This window comes from Pteropus alecto, unplaced genomic scaffold (assembly GCF_000325575.1).
Source record: "Pteropus alecto unplaced genomic scaffold, ASM32557v1 scaffold276, whole genome shotgun sequence".
Lineage (NCBI taxonomy): Eukaryota > Metazoa > Chordata > Mammalia > Chiroptera > Pteropodidae > Pteropus > Pteropus alecto.
Window position 1 is genome coordinate 2,726,920 of NW_006438074.1, and position 21,370 is coordinate 2,748,289.

Below are 21,370 nucleotides of genomic sequence, written 5' to 3' on the forward strand. Positions count from 1 at the left end.
CTTGCAGAACATAAGCTGCTTTATCTTCTATCTCAAAGATAGTCTTATTTTTTTGTAATATCTTATAAGTAGACACATTCCAAGATACATATGACAAAGAATATTTAAGGAATTCTTCTGAATTTCTTAATTTAACTTGCTCATATTTTACAGATTAAAATATCTCTTTTAGAAAATTTACCTCTGGGTTTTTCTTTGTTTAAAGTTCTTCAGATTTAATAATAACTGAAATTTACTCTGATAATAATAACAAGTATGTTGCTGTCTCTTCATTCTTATCATGCAGAATAGTGTCAAACAGCATTTGTGGAGTTTAATAAGTAAAGAGTTGGACCTGGAGAATAAATAGGCTCTCTTTGTTAATTTATTCAAGTCTACTGAGTGCACATTAATTTATTCAAGTCTACTGAGTGCCTTCTTTCTAGATGCTGAACACAGATCAATAAAGAAAATTTTAAAACGGATAAAATCATTGTTATGTATACATAATAATTATTATAGTCGATGGTCATGCTACCCTGAACAAGCCTGATCTGTCTGATCTCAGAAGCTAAGCAGGTTCGGGCCTGGTTAGTACTTGGATGGGAGACCATTTAGGAAGACCAGGTGCTGTAGGTGTAAAAAATAAAAAAAATAAGGAATCGTAAGCTGACAAGGTCCTTGCAATCTGTGAGATCAACCAAGGATTGCCTTGCCTAAAAAATAAAAAAAATAAAAAAAATAAAAAAATAATAATTATTATAATACAAAATTTCATGGAAATTTTTTATATTTAATCTTTATCATTGAGATACTCCCACCAGTGCTTTCTAGAATCTCATTTCTTAAATATTATTCTAATTTTGAAAATCTCCAAATATTTTCATTAATATTTTAATTCATATTTATAATTCTTATTTTAAAAAGTTATTTATTCTCAGCATTTGTGTATTATAAAATTTTCAAACATATAGAAAAATGCAGAGAGTAATAATGCTTTATTCTTCCACTCGTTCAGACTAAAAACATTGCTATGCTTCATAATTTTTGCAATATCATTATACCAACTATGCTATTATTCTTAAATATGCTTTAGAATGGACTCATTTTCCTGTTATTCTAAAACCTATTTGATTCCCCTTCTTCATTGACACCCCTCAAATTTTGTCAGTTGTACCTTCAAAATACATCCAGAGTTCTATAACTTTTCATTATTCCCACTACCAGCGTCTTGGTCTAAGACACCATTATCCATTGCCTGAATTATTGCAATAGCCTCACAGTGGATTTGCCAACTTCTACCCATACCCCTCTTATACTCAATGCAGCACCCAGAATAATTCTGTTAAAATGTAAGTCACATAATATTATCCCTCTTCTCAAACACTACAATGAATTATCACACACAGAATAAAAGTCAGAGTTCTTAATATCTTATTTCTACAAGTTGTCTGTGTTTTTGTATATAGTTATGGTAGATTCATTTTCACTGTTAGGTGATATTCTGTTATAAAAAAATAACTCATTTTATTCATTCATTATTTCATTTATAGACATTTTGGAACCTTTCATTTGTTTTGCTTTTATGAATAATGTTGCCACAACAAGAAACGCTAAGGGAAATTCATAAGGATGTAGGAAAGATATAAAATGTAAATTCAGAAGTACAGGAAAGAATTAATAACTTACATTTATGGTCAACTGATTTTCAATGTGAGTGCCAAGAAAATTCAATGGGGAAAAGAACTTTTTCAACGAATGAAAAATGTTGGGACAGTTGGATATTCACACACAAAAAAATGAAGCTGGACCCCCCCTACACCACACTATATACAAAAATTAATTCAAAATGAATCATTGACCTAAATGTAAGAGCTAAAACTATAAATCTCATAGATGAAATATCCGAGATATATATCTTCATGGCTTTAGGTTAGGCATTGGTTTCTTAATATGACCCAAAAGCACAGCAACAAAAGGAAAAATAGATAAATTAGACTTTATCAAAATTAGAACCTTTTGTTCTTTAAAGGAAATTATCTAGAAAATGAAAAGATAATACACAGAATGGGAGAGAAAATATTTGAAAATCATGTGTTAGATAAGGGCCTTGCATTCAGAATGGTTAAAAAACCCTTACAACTCAATAATAAAAACACAAAAAACTCATTTTTAAAATGAGCAAAGTATCTGAATAGATATTCTCCAAAGAAGATATGCAAATGACAATATAAGCACATAAAAGATGTTTAACATGCAAATCAAAACCACAATGGGATACCACTGCATATACTCGAATAATTAAATGAAAAAGACAACCACAATGTTGATGAGAATATGGAGAAACTGGAAACCTCATACATTGCTGGTAGAATTGTAAAATGGTGCAATCACTTTGGAAAACAATTCTGCAGTTCCTTGAAAAGTTCTAAAGATGGAGTTACCATATAACCCATATTTTAAGACTTATTCTAATGAGAAGCCTTGACAAATGACCTATAATGAACACTGTTTTCCTCACTTATAAAGTAAAAATGGTATCGATTTGTTGATAATTTACATTTTAAAATTCAAGCAATAAAAACAAAACCCATATTTTTGGCTTTCCAAAATATCTGTAAGAAACTGAAAAGTCAAGTCACAGACTGAGAGGAAATATTTGTAAGATAGTGTGTAAATCTGATGATGGACTATATATAGAACTCTGACAACAAGTACAAACAATCCAATTAAAAGTGGACAAAATGTTTGAACAGACACTTCACAAAGTAGATATACACATATGTGTGTATACATACATACACATATACATACATACATACATATATATAAAAGTCTAATTAGCAAATGAAAAAATACTCAATATCACCAACCACAGAAACACATATTAAACCCACAATGACATCTTCACATCCATTAGAATGATTAGCATTAAAAAGACTGATGAGGGCTGGGCGAAAAGGTGAAGGATTAATAAGTACAAATTGGTACTTACAAAATAGTCAAAGGGATGTGAAGTACAGCATAGGGAATATAGTCAATAATATTATAATTACTATGTATGGTGTCAAGTGCATACTAGACTTTTTGTGGGGATCGCTTTGTAAGTTATATAAATGTCTAACCACTGTGCTGTACACCTGGAACTAATATAATATTGAATGCCAATTGTAATTAAAATTTTTTTTTATTAGAAAAAGAGATTGATGATACTAAGTGTAGTAATTGGAAATTTCGTACATTCCTTGTGGAAGTGTAAAATGGCACAATCACTTTGAAAAACAATACCAATTTTTTATTTTATTTATTTTATTTTTTTGATTTTTTTAAATTGAGTTTATTGAGATAACATTGGTTAATACAATTATATAGTTTCAGGTGTACATTATATTTTGACATCTGTATATTCTATTGTGTGTTTACCACTCAAAGTCCAGTTTCCTTCAGCTGCCATATATTTGATCCTCTTTACTCACTTCACCCTCCCCGCTACTCCCCCACCCCACTAGTTACCACTAGTCTGCAGTCCTCTGGTAACCACTAGTCTATAGCCCATGTCCATGAGTCTCTGTTTGTTTGTCCTGTTCTTTTGTTGCTTTTAGGTTTATATCCCACATATAAGTGACATCATGTGATTTTCAATTTTTTCAGTCTGGCTGATTTCGCTTAGCATGATTATCTTGAGGCCCATCCATGTTGTCACAAATGGCAGTATTTCATCTCTTCTTATGGCTGAGTGATATTCCACTGTGTATATGTATCACAGCTTCTTTAGCCAATCATCTATTGTAGGACATTTCGGTTGCTTCCACGTCCTGGCCACTGTGAATAATGCTGCTATGAACATCGGTGTGCAAATATCTTTTCAGATATAGTTTTTTAAGTCTTTGGGTTAAATACCCAGTAGAGGGATTGCTGGATCATATGGTAGATCCATTCTTAGTTTTTTGAGGAATCTCCATACTGTTTTCCATAGTGGCTGTACCAATTTACAGTCCCACCAGCAGTGTATGAGGGTTCCTTTTTCTCCACATCCTCTCCAGCATTTGTTATTACTTATCCTGTTGATTATAGTTACAATACCAATTTTTTAAATAAACTTAAGCATTTATCTACTCGACAACTGCATTCCTAGGTATTTACCCACAAAGAATGAAAACATATGTCCACAGGACTTGTGCAGAATATTTACAGCAGATTCATCTATAATAACCCCAAATGAGAACAACCAAATGACCATTATCAAGTGTGATATATTCATACAATGGAAATTTAATTAGTGATAAAAGTGAATAAAACATATTCAAAAACACAAACCTCAAAAACATTATATTGAGAGAAAGAGCAAGTGTGAAAAGATGGACACTGTATGATTTCATTTTTATGAATTCTATAACAGATAAAATTAACCTATGCTGATAGCAATCCGATAAATGGTTGCCTGGAGGCAGGGATTGACTACAAAAGGGTACAGGGAAATTTTCTGGGCTTATATAAAAATTCTATATTTTGAATGTGGAAGTGGTAGCTCAGGTATAAAATTTATTGAACTGTACAATTAAAATCTGTTCATTTTATTCTAAGTTATTCCTCAATAAAGTTTATTTAAAAAATAATGGTACTAGAAATGTACATATGAGTTATTTTTGTACATATTCATATTGGTACATATCACATACATGTACATTTTGTACATATCCAAGATATATATGATGTATACCTGGAAGTGAGAATCCTGTGCCTTACAGTTTGCAAACTTTTAGTTTTACAAGATAATGTGAGATTAATTTTCAAAATGGTTTTACCAATTTATACTTGTAATGTATAAGGGTTTCTATTGGTCCACATCCTCATCAGTACTTTGTATTTTCTGATTTCTAGATTTTGCCAATCTAGTGGATAAAAATGTTACCTCATTATGGTCTTAATTTAAATTTTTCTGGTTAGTCATAAGGTGTAACATTTTAATTTGAACAAATTTGGATTTCCTCTTCTCTAAAGTTGAAGTTTGACTATTCTATTCATTTGTCTACTTTTTTCAATGATTTTGTAGACGTTATACATGTATTCTGTATCCTAGACCTTAATTCATTATATGTGTTGAAAATGCCTTCTTTCTGTGACGTGTCTTTTTCATTTAATGATGTCTTTTGATGAACAGAAGTTCTTAGTTTAAATGTGCTTTTTTTCCTCTACAGTTAGTGCTTTTTATGTATTTCTTTAAGAAATCATTCCATACTCTGAAATTATAAAGATAATTTCTATTGTCTTCTGAAAGTTTTAGTGTTTTTGTTTTTCACATCTAAATCTTTAATCCAATGTCTTAGTGTAGGTGAAGCTAAGCTTGCTATAGAAAAGAGAGCCCGTAATAGAGGGTTTAAAAAATATAAACTTTTTTTCTCTTTCAAATAAGCATTTTAGCCTGGAAGACTGGTTTTGCTTTATGGGGTCATTCAGGGACCCCAGTTTTTATGATGTCTCTGCCAAGGGTGCTTTACTCGTTGCCATTACATAAATAAGGTATATCCTTTCACTTATTTAGGTTTCTCTTAATTAATAAGTGTAGGAAGGAGACATTACTCCTAGGGCTAAGGAACAAAATGGAAGAGGTAGCGTAAATAGAACCTAGGGACTCCCACAGACTGCTCAAGCCTCAAGAGGAGATAGTCCATATTGGGACCTCTGGGAGATGCCATGGGGCTGGTTTTTAGGTATCCCACAGCTAGTGCTCGGATGTCTGGGAGAGTATTCTGAGACTGATATTGCAAGTTCTGGGAGGAAGATGTTAAGCAGTTGAAGCAGTGAGGCCAAAAGATGCTCAAAGGCTGGAGATATAGCTGTCATGCTGTTGGAGGGATCAATAGGAGCTGGAAACAGGAGCCAAGTCCCTTCTTCCCTTCTGCCTTCCTTTCTCTCGCTTATTGGCAAAACCTGAGAGAAATCATCTGGCGGTGGAACAAATAGTGCTGCAGCAGAAAACCTTGTGCATATGTTGTTTTGTTTTTGTGGAGGTATCTCCTCAGGGTAAATTCTTAGTGGGATTATGTATAGCTTTACTAGATATTGCCAAATTTTTCTCCATATTGGGTTGAACCATTCATTTTACATTCCTAGCAACAACATATGAGAGTCTTTTTCCATAGAGCCACACGAACAGAGTATATTGTAAAACTTTTGAATTTTTGCCAAACTAATAAGTACTAAATGATATGTCAGTGTAATTTTAAGATTTCTCTTATGAACATTGTCTCATATATTTGAGATCCATTTATGTATCTTTTTCTGTGAATTGTCTGTTCATATCTTTTGCCCATGTTTCTATTGGATTTTGATGATTTTACTCATTTAAAACATACATTAGGGCAATTAGTCCTTTATCTGTCACGGAAGTAGCAACGTTTCATCCTAGTTTGTCATTCATCTTTTGACTGTGCTTATCAACTTATTTCAGAAAAAAAAATCATGATAGCATGATTATGGACTTGCTTTATATTTATATATTAATTTTGAGAAAAGTTGACATCTTTATCATTTTATTTGCCTTAAGTAAGAACGAAGGATCCTTTTGTTGAAGTTTACTATTGTGTTTTTCAAGAGTGTTTCAAGATTTTTCTCATATAAGCTTGCATATTTTTTGTTAAGTTTACTCTTAAATATTTTACCTTTTTTTCTGCTTTTGTTAATGGGGTTTACTTCTACAGTAAATCTTCTGTCTTATTATTTGATATGTATAAAGGGTATTTTCACATGTTAATTTTAAACCTGGCAGCATTACTGAATTCTTTAATGTTTGTGTTAGTTTTAACACTGATTCCAACATTAATTCCTTATATTTTCTAGGTGTATTCTCATAACATTGGTAAATGTCATTTCTCTTCTTCAGATTTTATGCTTTTAATTGAATTGTTTTGTCTTATTACGTTGGCTAGTCTCCATTAAAATAGTAAGTTATCGTGGAGATAGTGAGCATCCTTGCTTTGTTCCTGACCATAGTGAGAATGCCTTAAATGTATTCTCAGTAAGTAAGATGTTGTGGTATATTTTATTACATTAGAAAGTATCTAACAATCTTATTTTATTGATTTTAAAAAAATAGATACTGAATTGTATCAAAAGCCTTTTCAGGACCTGTGGAAATAATCTTATTTTTTCTTCCTTATATCTATTAATATGATAAATTATATTAATGGTCTTCTTAATATTGAACCATCTTTACATTTTTAGAATAAATCCATCTTGGTCAAAAGGTTCATTTTTTGTTTTTTAGTTTTAACAGACTTCATTTTTTAGAGAGGTTTTAGATTCACACCAACACAGAGAGGCAGGCACAGAGAGTTCCCACAAACTCCCTGCTACTCCACTCATATAGCCTCTCCCACTACCAACATCCCCCACCAGAGTGATAGATTTGTGGCAACCCATGAACCTACATTGATACATCATTATCAGCTAAAGTTCTTAGGTTCCATTAGGGTTCACTCTTGGTGCTGTACATTCTATGGGTTTGGACGAATGTGTGTTGATACGTTTACACCATCATCGTGTCATACAGAATAGTTTCAATCCTGTGAAAATCCTTCATGCTCCGCCTACTTATCCCTCTTTCTCCTCAACTTCTGGAAAACGCTGATCTTTTTACTATCTCCGAAGTTTTGCCTTTTCCAGAATGCCATATAGTTGGAGTTATATAGGATGTAGTCTTTTAAGATTAGCTTCTTTCACTTCGTAGTATGTATGTAAGATTCTTCTGTGTCTTTTCATGCTTGATAGCTCATTTGTTTTTAGTGCTGAGTAATATTCCATCGTCTGGATATACCATGGTTTATTTATTCATTCATCTACTAAAAAGCATCTTAGTTGCTTACAAGTTTTGGTGATTATGGACATAATTGCTATAAACATCATTGTGCAGGGTTTTATGTGGATATAAATTTTAAACTAATTTGTATAAATACCAAGGAGTAAGCTTGTATAAAGTATTTTTTTTAATTTGCTTTTGGGTTCTGCTGCTACTATTTGACTTAGAATTTTTTACAGTCACATTAATAAGTGAGAGTGGGTTGGTCTATCATATTTTTGGAATTGATGTTATACTGGCCTTGTAAAAACAATTTGGAAGGTTTTCTTCTTTTGAAATGCTCTGAAACAATGTATGTAGCATCTAAGTATCAGATCTTAGGATTTAGAAGAATTTCCTTGTGAACTCATCTGGGCCTGGTACTTTTTTGTGTGGATAGTCCTTTGACATCTTAATTTCTTCCAATAAAATTGGTTTGTCTAGGTTTTCTATCTTTACTAGGTTAAATTTTGGCTTATTTTTTATGTTTTTTAGGTTTTCTAAATTTCTCCTTAATTCGATCCATTAGACCTGCTTGTCCCGAGAGACATATATTAATGTCTCTTATTTGTACTGTTTTTCACTGTGAGCTGAGCAGAAAAATTAATTCAATGCACTGTATTTGAGAGTAAAACAAATAACAAGATATACAACAGGATTCCTCTAAATGATACAATTATTTTTGCTAAAAACTTGTCTAGGTTCTAATCCAGGGACTACCACCACTAGTTTTATGCCATTAGGCATTATATTTTATCCTAAGGCCTCAATCTTCTCCTATGTAAAATGAGGTGAGTTATGGAATTTTTAGAAACCCAATACTTTAATTTACCATTTCAGTAAAAGTACTTTTGAAATAATATCCTTCTCAGCCTCATTACTGACTAAAATAATTGCAATAACCGCTGTCATCTGTTGAGTGCTTACTGTATGCCAGCTCCATGCTTAACACTTTACAAATACGATTTCATTGAATCATGACATATTTGTTTTAGCTTTTTTTCAAATTCTAGAATGTTAGACTCTGATTCAATTGTCAGAAAATCATTCTATTGGTTGAGTATTTTAGGAGACCATCTACTAGATAAATCGGCAGTGCACACTTATATGTTGTTGGACACAACTTTCTGCTTGAGTCAGGACGAGGGTCAGAAAGATCACATTGGGCAAGGGAGCAATTAGCCATTTATTTGTGTTAGTTTCCAGGTTTGGCAGGAAGTAAGACAAGAATGCGATAAGGAGCTCAGGCCTTTACAGGGTGTGATTAGACTCTTGAACAAAAGAACAGAGCCATTTTCCTGGCCAGCTATTTTCTTCCCAGGTTTATACAAGTGCTCCCAAAGTGGTAAAAAATATTGCAGCAAAAGATTGTTCCTTGAGGTCCTCAGAGTTAGTATCCTAACAAGGAGTGTTTAGCTCTAAACTAGTCTCCTTTCCTCTTTATTTATTAGCAACTTGTTAATAAAATAGGGGCAAGTAGTAAGATGATCATACCTTGCCTCAGATTAATTAATATTATACCTGCCTCTTAGGGTATAAATACTTTTTGTTCGTCTTAAATTCACTTACCTATCTGGCCAATTATTTAACATTATTATCTCCTATTACCATCAAGGTAGATAAATACACCATGCCAGTATCAATACTCCCCTCCACCTCACTTCTGTGCTCACGGCAGAGATCAATTACTAACCAACTTATATTGTTTCTTGCCAAGCCTAGATGCAGTCCCACAGCCCTTTCCAATATGGCACCAAGTACAAGACTAGAATTTGCTCCCAAGATAAAATCCATTGCCTTTCTTGTTTAGGCACTCCGGATATAAAGACAAGGAACTCACCATATGGTACAGGATGCAGGACTGTAAAAGATAACTGTAGTTCAGAGAAATCCGTGCTGTGACAGAGAGGAGTTGCTGCCTAACTTAAAAAGTGGTGAATTTAGTTCCTTTAATGGCATGAGGAAGTCCAACTTGCTCAAATGCCTACTCAGTACAATGTACAGGTATGTATTGAATGTCTGCTTCAATAGTTGTCACCACATGCATGCTTGTGTACCAAGTCACAGATGCTTTGAGTTTGATCAGTTTGCAAAACTTGCATTTGCCACAATTGGAGCTGGTAGTCTCTTAGGTGAGCTATTGGGCCAAATGGGTCTTTTGCTATAAATATAGAGGCCTGTTGTAAATAATAGCATGACACCATACTATGTTATTGTATTATCTCTGTGTTTTTGGTGCATAGAAAAATGTGGGCATGGCTGGGTTCATGGCAACCCTTATTCTGTCAGTCAAAGGTATAAGCATATGAGCCATCTATTCACATGCTCAGTGTTGTGTTTCAAAAGAAACAGGTGTGTCTTTGTTTGGCTGAGCATTGCATTTTATTTTCATTTCAAAGTATGGAGGATCTGTTTCAGTATTCCTGCCATTAGTTTAATTTGCTGATTTAAAAGTAGGTATTAACTTGGCATGGCTAGGAGACACCATAGGTAATTAGAAGACTCTAATTGGGGGACATCTGAAAACATTCTGAGACATTTTATTCTAGACTCTCTTAAGTGCACTAGACACAACATGGAACAAGAGTCCTTTCGCTTTGAGTACTGTAGCATAGATGCCTAGAAGGGAACATTAATTAAGAAATTATTAATAACGTTTTCTCTAGAGACTGTTGCCATGATGATTTTGCAGTATTTACTGTGAAGGAAGCAACTGCTATAAAATGGAAATGAATAGAACGGAGAAGGAAAATAGTAGACAATGCTTTACAGACAGATCCACGAACCCTGGAGCCCAACTTCTCTATGAAATTGGCTCTTTAATTTGCATGTATTGTATCAGGCAAAATAGTTTTTTTTTCTCTGAAAAGACTTCCCAGGACCGGAAGGATCTTTTTGCCTTAGAAACCTTTGCTGTGACCCAAGCCATTAATAATAAATAATGTAAACCTACTAGACTAAGAGAAGTGATACAGTCAGAAAGATTATCTTGGAATACAGAGAATGCCATGTAGATTGGTAGTGTGCTGTTTGTGGAGAGTTGAGCTACTGATTGTCAATAAAGTGTGCATTTCAAATAATTTACCTTAATCATCCCGGTACTCACAGATGTACGAGTTTTTTGTGGGTACTGTTTACAACTAATTTTTTCCATTAATGCATATTAACTGAATTCATTACCAAATATCTCTTCTCTACTCCTTACCACTTATTTAGTTTGCTGATTCATAAGCACCAAATTTAATTAAGTAATTCACGCTAGATTCTGTAGCCATATGATATATGTGAACTTGGACTCAATAAGAAGTTAAATTTGATTGTGATACAAACTCGATAGAGAAATATTTTAAAGTCACTGCTTTCTTTATGTAATAATAGTGAGTTGATACAATATCTTTCATTTAGAAACCTTGAATGTCTTAGTAATATTGCAACAGTAGCACAGTAGATAAGTGGGAGTCAAGTGATGTCATTCTGATTCCAAAGGCATTGAGTAATTTGCTGGAAGATCAAACTGGCACCTGCAGGACAGATTCCCAAGGATCCAGTTTCCACTGAGTTTCAGACCTGGAAGTTGCATATCATGTCATAAAACTGAAGCTGTTCTCTCCAGCGTCTAGTGGGAGGCAGGGACCCAGTAATATGCATTGTTACTAAAAGCCTCTCCTTCCCTCAGGTGACTCTGAGGTCTGAACCATGCTATCAGAAATACTGATCCATATCCTGAGGACCATCTAATCCAAATTCCTCATTTTACAAATAGTGCACAAAGGTTAAAGTGACTTAATTAAGGCCTGCTAGCTAATTGGAAGATCTGCTCTCTTAACCCCGACATCCAAGACTCAGAAGTCTAGGAATGTTAGAAAAGTTCCTCGCAGAAATTGTCCAGAAAAGCTTTTTTGAGTGAGTTTGTGGAACTTCCCCCATTTCCTCCTCCCTGGTTGTGAACCTGTATTCCGAGTTAGCATCTCCCTCAAAACATCTCAGATGTTCCAAAACACGGGAAAGAAAGTTGCCAGCCCTGGGCAGCCGCGGGGCCTGTGTGGGGGTGGGTAGTGGGGCGGGGGGCAGGGGAGGCAGGAGGAGGGCTGCTCCGCCCCCGGAGCTCGCGGGCGGGCTCAACACTGGCCGCCGAGCGGCGAGCGCGGGACTCGGCGGCCCGCGGCGGGCGGGGAAGGCGCGGGGCGTGGTTTGCAGCTTTCCGAGATCCAAGGAGCGGAGCGCTCTGTGCTGCGCCCCGAGCCTTCCGCTGGACTGAAAAAGGGAGCGGGAGACCGAGCAAAAAAGGCGATCGAGGGAGCAAGGCAAGGGGGGCGCGGACCTGGGCCGGCCCCAGCCCGCGTCCTCACTCCTCGCGAAGGCCGGCAGCGGGTGAGCGCGGCCGCAGGGCCCCAGCACCCCGGTGCGCCCCACAGAGAGCGGGCTGGGGCGGGGAGGGAGGAAGAACGGGAGGGAGGGAAAGGGGCGGGGGCGAGGAAGGGAAGGTCCCCTAGCCGTGGGCGGGCGCGGCGGGAGACGGGAGCCCACCCGATGCCAGGGTCCGAGCCCGGCCACGGGAAACTTTGTCCGGGTGGGGAGAGCGGGGTGCGTGGAGGGCGCCGCAAACTTGTCAGCGGGCGAGACGCTCCGGGGTTGGAGTGAGCGCCAGCGGGTGGCGTTCGTCTCTCCGGCTTCTTTGTGTCACCTCCGGGCCCCAGCCCGCCGGTTCGCCTGGTCGGGAAGGGGGCTGCGTTGGGGGCTTGGCCCTGATCCGGTCCCCCGCCCGCGTCGTGCCCAGGCCCCAGCGTTCGGGGTATCCTGATTGTTTTCGTTCCCCGCGTCACGCCTGGGCGGGAAAGATTTTGAACGCCGCGTGAGATAGAACGCGGAGAGCCGCGGCGCAGATTGCCAAATCGTGGGCGGCGCGAGGCTCGCCCCGGGGACCCGAGGACGGGCGGGCGGGCCGCACGGGGCTGGAGAGGGCGCAGCGACCTGCTGGGCGGGGTACTCGAGGAACCGCGGCGCGCACGGCAGCCGAGCGCTCGGGCTGCTCGGATTATAATTCCATTTTGATTGCTTGGGGTCTTTGTTGTCTGAAATTGCCTTGCGGGTCTGACGGTAGCACCTTCTCCTTAGGTTATTTTTCTTATGTTAAAAGCAAAAAGCAGGGGGTGGGGGACTTACAGGGAATCAATGCAGCTCAAAACATTAGTCACCCTATTTGGTGGAGGTTGAGAAGTCCTGTGTAACATTTGTCTTTGTGGACGCCTGTTATTTCCGAAAGTTATTATTTTCCCCTCCCCTAGTGGAAGGGAGCGTATGAGCTAGTTGCCAGCAGGCACGATTGTGTACGAGCACCAGCAAGTCAGAGCCAAATCGAGCAGGTTCCTTCTAGCCGCTTTCAACACTTTTGCATCGCTCTTTTCTTTTTTAAAGTTTGTTTGATTTCAGACAACTTTCGTATGCTTTTCTAAACGTTTCCATAGCTCCGAAGTCTTTCTTGCAGAGATAGGCTCGGCCACTTTTAAACATCCGGACCATACCTCGCGCGCTATTTACTTTCGAGACCCTGCCATTGAGGCATCGTAAACATCATCAGGGGAGAGTATTGACCTTTCATGAGATGGAACATTTTGTGTGTTTTTATACTTTACTGCATAACTCCTTGTTTAGTTTTCTTTTTGGAAAACTGCTGAGACTCCCAAGGGCTTTTCCTGAGATAATTACTGAATGGCCGTACCCTCCCCCACACCCCTCCCCCACAAGCACACCGAGGGAGAAGGGAACAGGTGTAATTAATTTTCATTAAGTTTACTAGTGTTGAAGATTCTGGATTTGTCAAAATAAATAAAAAGTGGAAATTCATAGTTCTTTGTCCATATGTTTGAGTTTAGGACCTTTATTTGAATTCAACAAAAATCAAAATCAGATTAGTTTGTCACCTAAGCCTTGTACGTTGATTGTTTTTAAAAAATCATGTGAATAAGTTTACCCAATTAGATATTTTACAAGCATTTTAGTGCTTTAGTGCTAATTATGTTTTCAGGACATTGCAGACTTTTTAAAGAACTGAGTTATAGGCATTATTCTAGGTAATGCCTTCAGTAGTCTTAATAAGTATGGGAAGGGGTGAAAAGCAATTGATTCATTTGTCATTACTCACATGTTTTAAATACAGATTTTCCATAATTTCACAAAATTATTCATTCATTTATTCAAACAAGCTTTTACCGTTTCCTAGGCACTGTGCTGGACTCTGGGGTGCCAAATAATAAGTTACCATTTGTGCTGTCAGATGCTCTACCACTAAGCTACACTCCCAAGTTACCATTTATGGAATGCTTACTCTGCACCAGTAACTGTTTTACATTCATCTGATAAATATTTATTGAGCACCTACAATGTATTGTGGTAGATGCTATAGTGCAGAGTTATAGTGCAGAGGACAGCACTATGTTCTGGTGCTTATCTACTGGGAAGATAGGCAGAACATAAAAAACATTACCAAACTATTCACAGTCTTTAAAAGGTAAATCAGATTACACCACTCCTCTGTTGAAAACCTTCCAATGGCTTCCCATGGCTGTCTGAGTGAAAAACAAAGACCTGGCAGTGGCCCCCAGAGTTTACCCCATCTGGTTCTCCTCACTCCCCATCTTGTCATCTTTTTTATTTTAACTGCTGCTCTTCTTACTCATACTTCTAAACCAAACTAGCTTTCTTGGCTGTTAAAGGGCCTTTGAACTTGCTGTTTCCTCCACCTGGAATGCTCCTGCCTAGCCCCATATCTGTATGGTTCTCCTCTCTTCACTCACTGTTATATTCTCAGTGAGCCTTCACTAAACCCCAGACTTAAAATCACAATCTCCCTGGCAACTCCCATTCCTCCTTCCACAATTTTTTTTTTCTCCATAGCACTATGATCATCTACCTAACATACTCTATATTTTACTCATTCATTTATGGTCCTTACCCCACTAGATTGTACATTCTATCAATGCTGTTGTATCCTCAGAATCTGGAACAGTGCCTGGAATACAGTAGGGGCATAAGAACTGTTTGTTGAATGAATGTTGTTACATGGAAAGAAGGAAACAGCAAGATGATGGGACATGGAATAACCAGGGGTTCCTATGTTAATAGTAAGAAGGCTTCTCTATGGAGGTGACATTTAAGTCGAGACTGATAAGAAGGAACTAGCCACGTTGTGGGGTAGGAGGCTGTGGAGAGGAGAGAAGCATGGAAGATCAGCAGAAGAGATAGCATTGAAAGAGCTCTGTTGTGTAGATTTTCTGAAACTGAGAGAAGGTCATTCTGGCTAAACACTGTCAGCTCAAGGAAGAGATCTAAATGAAGATAGAGTGGTAATCAGGTGAAAGGTCATGCAGGGCCTTGTAGGCCAAAGTTTGGATAAATTCACCTCGAATCCTTGTGTATATCCTATTAGCCCTATTTTAGAGTTTATAAAACTGGACATCAAGGAGGTTAAGTAACTTTCTAAGATTAGAGTAGGTGAATGACACAGCCTAAAATAGGAAGCCAGGCTCAGACTTTAAAGCACTTATATTTGACCATTAACCAACATCAGAACACATAGTCTCTGTCCTGATGGGGCTGTTGGTCTAGTGGGAAGATAGGCCATTGCAATATACATAGAAAAGATGTATTCATGGGGGGCTGTGGTAGGAAGGAAGCATCTAATTCTGCCTGAGAGTTGGACAGGCCAAATTGGAAAAGATGAAATTATTTTTTCTTTATTATTACAAAATATTTCAGATTGGCTATATCTTAATTAAGAAATAATGTTAATGTTAAATGCTGTAGCCTATTCTTTAAGGCTTCATTTTGTGTTTGCTTTTTTTTTTCTTGTTTGATTTCATATCTAGCAATGATCTATGTCATATGCCCTTTTCCTACTTTTACCAACTAAAGGATTGTGTCTGGAATCATGTAAAATCACGTGTGTTTAAAATCACATATATTTAAATTCTAATTCTTCATGACATTTCAGGTTATGCTCTTCCTCTTTGATTGTTTTTATCTTAGACTGTCTGTACTTTGCAGTTTTGTGTGATAATTTTTAAAATAACTCAATATATTGAGTATAATTGACATACAGTAAACTGGACATATTTAGAGTGTAAAATTACTAATTATTTTACATAGATAGACCTGTAAGACCATCTCTCCCTCTGGCCCTTCCTTTTATCCTCTTTCCCCAGACAACCAGAGAGAGCTTTCTGACCCTATGGATTAGTTTGCATTTTTAGAATTTTATATAAATGGCTTCTTCCACTTAACATATTATTTTGAGATTCATCCACGTTGTTGTGTGTATCAGCGGTTCATTCCTTTTTGTTGCTGAGAGGTATTCCATTGTATGGATATATCCCAGTTCATTTATCTGTTCACCCACTGACTGACATTTGGCTCCCCCCCGCCCCCAGTTCTTTTGCTATTAAAAATAAAGCTGCTATGAATATTGAACATTATGCATCATCTTTGTGTGGACATCTGCTTTCATTTTCCCTGGGTAAATGTCTAGGAGTGGAATAGCTGGATCATATGACAGGTATATATTTCAAACTGCTTATACCATTTTATATTCCCAAAGTAGTATATGAGGGTTCAAGTTGCTCTGCATCCTTGTCAACACTTGGTATGCTCAGGCTTTTCATAGCTATTCTACTGGTTGTGTAGTGCGATCTTATTGTGGTTTTAATTTACATTTCCCTGATGACTAATGATGTGCTTATTTATCATCCGTATATCTTCTTTGCTGAAGTTTCTGTTTACATTTTTTGCCCATTTTTTATCGGGTCGGTGGCTTCCTTATTTTTGAGTTTCTAGAGTTCTTTACTTTCAGTCTGCTGCCTGTCTTACATTGCTCATCTTACATACTCTTCATTAACAGTATTTCTGATCATCTAAAGTTTAAAATTTTAATGAAGTTCAGATTATCAGTTTATTCTTTTATGGATTTATTCCTTAGGTATTTTTGGTGTTGTACCTAAGAAATCTTTGCCTGACTCAATTTCACAAAGATTTATTTCCTAACTGTTATAAAACTCTTAGGAGTTTTTTATTTTACATTTAGGTTCATCTACTTTGAGTTAATTTTTGTTTGTGGAGCAAAGTGTTGGTTGAAGTTCTCCCTGCTGCCAACAGGAACATGTGGCGATTTCAGGAGACAATATACTGTCTGGAGACTGATTTTTTGTGTGTGTTGACGGGGGCATTTGCTAATGGTTATCTAGTGAGTCCAAGCCAGAGATGTTACTAAAGATCCTACAATAAAAAAGAGAGATCCTCTCAACAAAGAATCATTTGGACAAAATGTCAATAGTGCCAGGGTGAAGAAACCTTAGGCTAGAGGTTTATCAATTTTATTGATCTCCTCAATGAACCAGCTGTTGGTTTCATTTATATTCTCTATTGTTTTTCTATTTTCTATTTAATTGATTTTCACTCTGATCCTTATTTTTATTTCCTTTCTTCTGGATTTAACTTCTTATTTTAGTTTCTTTAGGTCATTGATTGTGACCTTTTTTTCTTTTTGATATAGGTGTTTAGTCCTATAAATTTCCTAAGTACTGCTTTTTTTAACATCTCGCAAATTTTGATGTCTGATTTCCTTTTTATTCAGTTCAAAATACTTTTTAATTTTTCTTTTGATTTATTCTTTGACCTCAAGTTACCTAGAAGTATATTACTTAGTTACCAAATATTTGTGCATTTTTCCAGAAATCTTTCAGTTATTGATTTCTAATATAATTCCATTGTTGTCCAAGAGCATACTTTGTATGGCTTGAATTCTTTTACATTTATTTAGAGTTATTTTATGGCCTGGAATATAATTTATCTTGGTAAATGTTTCATGTACACTTGAAAAGAATGTATATTCTAATGACACCGTGTTAAAGGAACATATCATCAACATGACTTATTGCCATTCATGTTAACCTTGATCTCCTGGCTAAGGTAGTGTTTGTCAGGTTTCTCCACTGTAAAGTTACTCTTTTCTCTCTTTCCATACTGTACTTTTTGGGAAGGAAGTCACTATGTGTACCTCACACTTAAGGAATAGAGAGTTATGTTCCACCTCCTTGAAAGACATTGCTTTTTTTATACAGTGTGACAATCTCTGCCTTTAATTGGATGTTTAGACCATTTATATTTAAAGTGATTATTGATATGGTTAGGTTTAAATTTAAAGTGATTATTGATATGGTTAGGTTTAATTCTATAATCTTGCTATTTTCTGCTTTTATTATTTGTTCTTTGTTTCCTTTTTCCTCTTTTTTATTGTGCTCATTTGGATTAATTGAATATTTTTATCATTCTACTTTATATATTTTTTGGCTTATTAGCTATCATTATTTCACTATTTTAGTGGTTGCTTTAGGGTTTATAGTCTATGTCTTTAACTTATCGCAGTTTGCCTTCAAGTGTATTATGCCATTTCATGTACAGTATAAAAACCTTCTAATAGTATATTTCTATTTCTCTCCTTTTGACCTCTGTGCTGTTGTCATACATTTTGCTTTTTTGCCTGTTATAAACCCTATACTACATTATTGTTTGAGCAGCCAATTATTTTTTAAAAGAATCTAAGTAATAATAATTAAACTGTATGTTTACCTGTGCAAGTTACACAGGTTATATTGTGAAAGTAAAGAAATAATACATACTGAGGTTATTGGATTCCTATGTGTGAAAATGTATATTCTGACTTGTAAAGTTAGAATAAATTTTAAAGAAGTAATTAAATTCAGAAATCAGAGCATAGTTTATTTTCTTAAACTAGATTCACTGAATTGTCATTGAACAGATCATTGCTGTAATAGAAAGCTACTTCAGGATACAACATTCAGAACATCTGGACTTGGAGAACTCTCCAGACAGGCTCCGCAGATTGTGCTGTGCTGCTTTTCTTTCTTCTGAGCAGCATTAGGAGGAGGAAGGTGGATGTTGGAGAAAGAATCAGTTTGCCCAAGCTTCTCAGGTCAAAGTAACACGTTGGACACACGTGAGCCTCAAGCTTCTGCTTGTCAGTGTCCATGGATTGAAAACTGCAATCTGAGATGCAGTTCTGGATCTCTAAAATTTTCCTTCTCCTTGTTGTTCTGGTTCCAGCTGATGTTTAGTCTTCCTTTAGGTATGTCCAGTGCTTGCTATTTGTCATGAATGGGTAGCTGCTGTCCATCTGGGTGTGTAAATGGACCCCTATTCTAAATGTTAGCACACTGACAAATACTCATCTATAAATGAGTGGAAAATGCAGTTCATTTGACAGATTAATTTATTTTGTAAATATTTATTGAATCTGGGCTCTGGCACATTGATGAAAATTTGTCTTTGGCCTTTGAAAGCCAACTGTCAAGTTAGAGAAAGGCCCACAGGCAGAGGAGCATACACTCTGATATGGTAATTGGTGATCACTCACAGGGCAATGGGAGTAAACTTAGAGTCATTCCTCTCAAAGTGTGGTCTGGTGACCCGCAGCATCCAACCCACTGAATCAGAAGCCTTGAGGGCGGGGCCCAGCAGTCTGTGTTTAATAAGCTTTCCAAGTGATCCTTATGCATACTCAAGATTGTAAAACACCGGCATAGAGGATTAGATGATTGCTGAGATTTTTTTTTTTTTCCCAGCTGCTAAATTCTACAAGTATGGATTAGCAATGTGATATTTAGCCCATTGTACTGTTGAACTAATTAAAAAGAGTCTGGAGGCTTTAGCTAGAAATAAATGTTAAAGGTTTATTCAAGGGTCTTAGGATTTGCAAACCAAGAACATAGGCGAAAACCCAGATGTGTTCTGAAGAAGAAAGAAAAGCTAAGAGTTATTATAGTAAAAAGTGCATTCTTGAGAATTATCAGTTCTGTATTCTCTGGATTGATCCAAGATGGTAACTCTTTAGAAGCCCTGTGGTTGGAGAGTAGATGTCAGTCTGGATAACGGCTAACCAGGTGGTCTGGATACATGAACATTCTTTTCTCGGAGGGTTATCTGGAGATTCGATGTATGTCCAGGCGTTGATGCAGTACCGACTGGGTAGTTTGAAAGTTTAAGTTCCCAGGCTAGTTAAAACAAGAATAGAATCGTTTCCTTATACCTCAACCTACTTGAGTTTAGTAATTTAGCAGCTTGACTGTGGTGACTTCTTTTGCTCTATTCCTCAGTACTTTAAAGCAGTGTTGGCACCTGTGATGAGTTGTCATGTGAAATATTTATTGCTATGTGGGAAAAATAAATTTTAAGATGATAAATTTATTCCTGACACTGGAGAAATAATAAATTAGGTTTTTAAAAAACTTTATTATAAAAAATTAAAAATTTTTAAAAAATATATTCCAAAACAGAGATAATAGTGAAATAAACTGTGTAAACATTACCTAGTAGTAATAATTTTTAAATCTTGCTAATTTGGTTTTACCTTTAGCCTCGCCTGTCCCCCTATGCTGGATTATTTTGAAGTAAATTCCATACATCTTATCATTTCATCCATAAATAATTTAGATTTTAAATTATTTGAGCTATTAAAATGTTAGAGATGAATTTGAAATTGAATCACAGATAGCTGTTTCATGGCTACACTATAAATTATAGATAAAGTTTATCTGGAGTTCATTTACACAAAAGATGAGTAAAACAAAACAGTAATATGGACACTCGTGTACATATATTCCTATTAGCATTAAATTCATTAAAAATAATTATATTGGTTACAATAGTGAATATATTTTATCAGACTTTTGTGTACCCTCATCACCATGATAGCAATATATACATTATACTTATAGATAATATTTCAGAAGAGTAGGAAAGAATATACACTCATACACTACCAAAATTGAAACATTGTGCTAGAAGAAGAAACTTGAATTTGAAAGGCAGGTTTGGGAAGTCAGAGATATAAGAATGTTTTTGCAATTTTCTAGGCAAATTTTTAATATATTTAAAAATTCTCATTACTTATTTCAGCAATTATGTTGTCTCATTTGGAAAGAAAAGGCATTCAGCATTTAGGGAGGAACAATACATATTTTTTTTTTTAAAAAAAATCCAATCCTCTTAGTTAATGTGCTACACACAGTCTTTTTATCAAGGTTAGAGAACCTGTTTGGTTAGAGCTCAAGGTGTGAGATAGTTCTGTTTGGAGAGAGGGGGCAGAATTAATTTACACAGATTTACTATCTGTTTTCTCCTGTGCTTTTGGAGTACAAGTTACAGTATCCTCAGTAGAAGCTGATTGCATTATAACTGAGATGTTCATGTTTGACTGTGTCCATCTGATACATTAATTAATGGGTTGTACCATAGATGTTAGTGAATTTTCATTTAAAAAATGCCACTTATTAGAAGCAATTTTTACTTTAATTGTAAATTTATACAAAATAAATAAAGCCGAAATAAGTCAGACAGAGAAAGACAAATACCATATGATTTCATTTGTATGTGGAATCGTGGAATCTTAAAAAAAATAAATGAACAAACAAAACAAACTCGTAGATACAAACTGGTGATTGCTAGATGGGAGGGGGGTGGGAGTGGATTGGAAAGGTGAAGAGA

General features: G+C 36.2%; 1 protein-coding gene and 1 pseudogene across 1 annotated transcript in view; both read left to right on the top strand.

Moving 5' to 3' along the window:
• The first annotated feature begins 500 nt into the window (after positions 1-500).
• Positions 501-618, top strand: LOC112482490 (annotated as a pseudogene).
• Positions 619-11,969: 11,351 nt separating this feature from the next.
• SYNE2 (spectrin repeat containing nuclear envelope protein 2) overlaps positions 11,970-21,370 on the top strand; it is a 272,180-nt gene continuing 262,779 nt past the window's right edge. Inside the window, exon 1 of the mRNA XM_025049097.1 lies at positions 11,970-12,187. The gene's annotated coding sequence lies outside the window, so the exon portion shown is untranslated. The remainder of the gene's footprint in view (positions 12,188-21,370) is intronic.